The sequence below is a fragment of the Triticum urartu genome, chromosome 2A (assembly GCF_056163025.1).
Source record: "Triticum urartu cultivar PI428250 chromosome 2A, HENAU_Tu73, whole genome shotgun sequence".
NCBI lineage: Eukaryota > Viridiplantae > Streptophyta > Magnoliopsida > Poales > Poaceae > Triticum > Triticum urartu.
Window position 1 is genome coordinate 46762734 of NC_141874.1, and position 5615 is coordinate 46768348.

Here is a 5615-nt window from a genome sequence, read left to right on the forward strand (position 1 = left end):
CCATAATGGAGTAAACTTAAACCATAATGGAAATGGAAATACTGCCTTATTCCGTGGGTCTTCCAATCAACCAAGCAACTACCGCCCGATGCGCGATCATGACCGCACCAGAAGAACCCGCATCTGATCTTGTCCACAACAGAGAGGAACCAAGCCGGCAAATCAAGGACCAGCATTTGGTAGATGACAAACGCAGGAAGGGTGGAGTTGAGAAGAACCAGCTGTCTCCCGGCTCTGGCGAACAGGGATGCTTTCCAGGAAGGTGGCGTGGCGATGGTATCCACCCAAGGCTGTAGGTCCTGCTTAGTGAGGCGGGTGATCGACCGGGGGATCCCCAAATATTTGATCAGGAACACTTGCACCGGGCACCCCAGAATAGCAATGATGGGGCCGCAAGCCCCTTGGCACGAATTTTGGTGATGAAGCTCTTCGTGAGGTTGCATTTCAGTCCTGACGTTGGCGACGTTGGCTATATATGGTGTAAGTTTGTTGTGTTGTGACTTGTGTGTATACCCTCTCCAATAAATGAAAAAATACAACACAAATCTTGCCACAACAGTTAGAATAAATCTGAGGCATACCGTCGATCATCCGAGGACCAAGCAATCACACGAGCACGACACCGAGATTTGTTAACGAGGTTCACCGATATGGCTACATCCCCGGGGCCTGACTATGGGCGCTCCTCCCCGTGACACCGCTACAATACCGCACCCGGTCGCCCTGGACATCGGCACATGCCGCCGGCTTCCCCTGCGTTCCAGTGATATTATGTTGGCATAGGTTACATCATGTGTCTAGCCCCGCTATATATGAGAGGCCTAGGATACAACTGTCCTACTTGGACACGACTGCATATCCTATCTAAACACAATACAACTCAGAGTCCAACTGTAACCTACCTTGTACACTATATTCGACACAACTCTAACAAACTCCACCTTGGCGAATATACTCCGCCATCCTGGATTTATCCATGTGTCAAACTTCCATGTACATTGGACTTGAGCTTATCCCGTGAGTACCGCTGCTACTCCAAAGACTCCATGTGACTCCACCTGCAACTTGTAGTTCCTCCTTTTCTTGACCACGGTCAAAACTCGAGCAAAATTAAGTTCCTTGTTACTCTAGTTTGCGCTCCCAACTTTCAGAGTATCCGTCCAACGTCATCACACACTGATCACTGACCTGCGTGAAAGTGAACAACTCACATATTGGGTGTCACACATAAGAGTTATCTGAACTCAACATCACCGCTCCTTTTTTGACCGTCTGTATGAAATTTGAAGGAATTTCACCATTGCTTGTAGTCATCCCGAGTCAAATTCACAGTTGTCTCACCACATGTATGACCACCAGAGCCCTGGCCCGTCTCCATGCCCCGTGCGTACCGCACGCCTCGCCGCTATTACCGCGTCGAGCCTGCACTGTCCCGGTCGAGTCTCAAGGGTCGCGAACCCACACCACTCAACCCCTACTGCAGAGTACCACCGATCATCACAGACCGATGACGAGTTTCACGCTTCCATCAGACCACCGGGCTCCAGTCCGAACTGCATGTCACTCGCTTTTCCCACCTGCTGAATAGGCTTCGACCCCGTCGACTTGCGCCGTAGCCCCTCAATCCAGCTCCACCTTCAACATGACTCCATGGTAGATGATCAGTCCACCCCTGCGCCTCGTCGACTTCAAACTCCGTGTATACACCACCTTGAATCAATACCGCGCCATAGTCTTGTCGAAGCCACACAAGCCCTCAGGCCTCCGCCACGTGTTTCCACGCCCCAGAAGTCGGTCACCATCAGCATCACGCTCCTATGTCGCCGTTGCCGATCCCGCACCGTCTTCTGTACCAATCGACATCCAAGTCGATCCGTCAGACTATCTAGTCCGACCCAGCCGAACTTGTCCGACTGCAACGACACGCTCAAGGCTCCCAAATCGTCTTTCACGAATTTCCATCCATTACGTAATTCCATCTCAGCTGACATGACTTCCCGCAACGCCTTCAAGCATCTCTGTTGTGCCAACAAATTTTTCACCTTTGTCTGTCATAACCCAAGGTTTTGTCCCGTTGAACTTCTCCACCTCAAACCAAGTACCCGTTGGCGCCATGGTTCTTCGTATGACTGACCCAGTAAAAAAATAATTTGAGCTTTCCATGTAGCTCCCTTGACACAAATTTTTAATGCTGGCTAGTTGCCTTTGCCTTGCAACGACTACGCAAGTAGTACTTCTGATGGACACGTTTGACGGATCTTTGTCGCTGACTGATTTGCCTGCCTGTCCGTGTACTATGGAGACTCGGTCTCCTTTTGTTTCCAAAACAAATCTTCAATGGAGCTCCACGCGTCAGGGCCTTTCAATGCAGCCTGCATAGGCCACCTGCACGCCCGGCTTGCTGGACTCTACCCATGAGTGCAACCGAACACACTTGGGGCCTCCGCACATGCGTGCGTACTCCTGGCCCATTGGCCCGACTGCTAGCTGGACTGCTCGTGCAAGTACACCTGACAGGCTCCTGCCGCCGCATCTCAATCGATCTGGTCGACTCCAAGAGACCGACAACTCCTGCTGTTGCGGTTTGCTCGACCGCGCCTCGACCGAGCGACACCTGGTCCGTGCGTGACCCGCTTGTAGCCGCCATCGAGTTACTCCCGATCGGATTGATCCAATCCGCTGCCGTCGTACTCGCCCAACTCTCGAACAATCTTTCCTCTAGATCAACACACCACAACCTCCGGACAACCTAGCTCTGATACCACTTGTTAGAATAAATCTGAGACATACCGTCGATCATCCGAGGACCAAGCAATCACACGAGCACGACACCGAGATTTGTTAACGAGGTTCACCGATATGGCTACATCCCCGGGGCCTGACTATGGGCGCTCCTCCCCGTGACACCGCTACAATACCGCACCCGGTCGCCCTGGACACTGGCACATGCCGCCGGCTTCCCCTACGTTCCGGTGCTATTATGTTGGCATATGTTACATCGTGTGTTTAGCCCCGCTATATATGAGAGGCCTAGGATACAAGTGTCCTACTTGGACACGACTGCATATCCTATCTAAACACAATAGAACTCAGAGTCCAACTGTAACCTATCTTGTACACTATATTCGACACAACTCTAACAACAACAACCGAAGGTGGATGTTGTGTCATCATATAAAATGCAAGGTGGAAAATCCTCTCTCAAAAGTTAAGTCACCATGGTCAAGTGAGTGTATACTTTTTCTTGGAGCCCATTAAGTTTTTAACAAGAAACTCTTGATTTGCCAAAAGAGAAAAAAATCTTGAAAAATTTGGGGCCACTCTTTCTTAAGTTAACACACCATGGTCAAGTAGGAACTCTGTTGTATTTTCCAAGTAGTCCTAAATTAATACATTTATTTAGGCTCTTACTAATGCGATTATATACATTAAACTAATAATTTAGGATAAGATTGGTGGAAGTTCCTTTTTGACAGGGCAATTTAGATGCTACAAAGAGATTATTTAAGAGGTTAAGAAATTAAAAAAAACGCCAAGACATAGAACCATTATAGGTTGCTTTGCGAAGTTCTGATGGCGATATCTACCAAATTGCTAATTTCATTTTGAAATTTAGAGATGCTACTCGATGGCTCTCATGAGGTCTGTCCTCTTCCACTCCAATAGCTTCCATGCGATTATGTTTTTACACCGGCCACCAAATCAAACCGAGGATACACAAAGCTAAATTCTCACCTTATAAGAGAAAATGTGCTTGGGTTTGACACTACTTATATAACTTTATTACAAGAATATCACCTTTGCTGATTTATTCACCAACCATCCTTCGATTTCCTTCTTGAGTCTAGTCTGCAACTTGTGTTCACCCCTTGGAAAGGCAACACACACTTGTTCCAGAACCATCGCATTACAAAGCAGCTGGTTGGCTAGATATTTTTGTCGGTCGTCGCCCTGGTAGTGCACGAGGTTGATACTCCTCAGCCGATTTTGCAAGCACGGGGTCGAAAGATCTAGAGCCGGTTCACTGATGAGCTCTTGCGGTTGCCTCCAGAAGTATTCGTTGTGAAATCTGTCCTCATAACCTGGCTTCATGAATAGAGACAAAATCTCAATGCTTGGAGCAACTTCAAGTATCCTAGTCACCGCCTTGATGCTGCGTCCTCCAATGTATCCTGTCAGCTCAAGACGCACAAGGCTCGGAAAGTAGGGGAATCCCGAGAAAAACTCACTCCCGATGCCTGAACCGAGATGAGTAGACGCGAGATGCAGATGTCTTGTGCTGGTAAACTGCTCGAGGAAGCTTCTGAGCAGGGGCAATTCACCCTTGTAAACTTTCCTGCCGCAGAAACCAATGGTGCACGAAGAGATCTTGTGTGCACCGTGGAGTGTGAGGAGCGACTCCGATGGCATGTCGCCCCTGTAATCGAACGTCCTTAGCTCCGACGCATCAATGCTCGCTCGGACCAGGTTGTGGCAGCACCTTAGGGAGAATCTGCGGAGATGCTTATCCAGGACAGTGATGGTGAAATTTTTGTCGGGACGAGGGTCCTTGTGACTTTTGTTTGTGTAGCCGCACCTCTCGAGGGTGAGGTCGACGAGGCGCGGGCAACCGGAGATGAGGCGTTGGATGTTGCCGCCGGTGCTCCTGATGGTGCTTAGGAACAACGTCTCGAGGAAAGGCAGCTGGATGCGCTCGGGCGGCTCCAATGTGCAGGTGCCGAGACAGAGCGTCCGTATGGCGACGTACGAGAAGAGGCTTCGTGGAAGCGCATACTCATCTGCGCGGTAGGACTGATAGGAGTAGCTCGCGGGGCACCTGTCGTCGGCCGGGTCGTTGGCGCGGGGGTCGTCGCAATCGCCGTCGCCTTCGCCATTGTAGGGTTCCTTGACGTGGTGCTCGGCGAGGTCGGTGTGCTCGAGGCGCAGGTTGAGGTGGAGCTCCTTGCCGCTGCGTTTGAGCACGTGGTAGATCCACCGGTTCAGCATGGCCGAGTCCCAGCGCGTGTAGCAGCCGAAGTTGACGCGGAAGGCACCGTCAGAGGAGCGCGGCGTTGACCTCGTCGATGAAGTCCCCGTTCTTGCTGCGCTTCTCCTGGGATTGCGCGGTGAAGCTGCGGTCCTTGTTGTTATCGTGGGCCTTGTCCTGGAGGAAGGAGATGGCGTCGACGGCGGCGAAGGAGTGGCGCCAGCTCCTGCCGAGCACGGCGGCGCGGGCGGCCTCTTTTGTGGGGAGGTAGGAGAGGATGATGCCGAGGACCTCCTCCGGGAGGTCGCTCAGGCGGTCCTCGCCACACCAAGAGTTGGTCGGTGCGGCCGCCATCACGGCTCAGGGTGCGGTACTAGGGTTCCTTGTTTGTTGATCAACACCAGGAGTCGATCGTTTCGATTGCTACTCCGATACAAACAAAGATTCCTAATTTGCTACGAATCACAAAGCCCGGTCGTTACCTTCTTTTTCTCTCTTATAACAACCGAGATTTTATTTTGGGCAGTGATGTGCGCCGGCGCGCCGGCACAACGTTTCGGCCGGTCGCGCGCGGGCCGTCAGATCAAATTGCGGAGACCGTCAGATCTAGGTAAAAAAACGATTCGCCCAGCTCTCTTCTTCCTCTCGC

General features: G+C 51.2%; 1 pseudogene; it reads right to left on the reverse strand.

Annotated features, from left to right (window-relative positions):
- Window positions 1-3783: 3783 nt before the first annotated feature.
- LOC147983544 (F-box/LRR-repeat protein At2g42730-like) lies at window positions 3784-5320 on the reverse strand (annotated as a pseudogene).
- Between the last annotated feature and the right edge of the window lie 295 nt (window positions 5321-5615).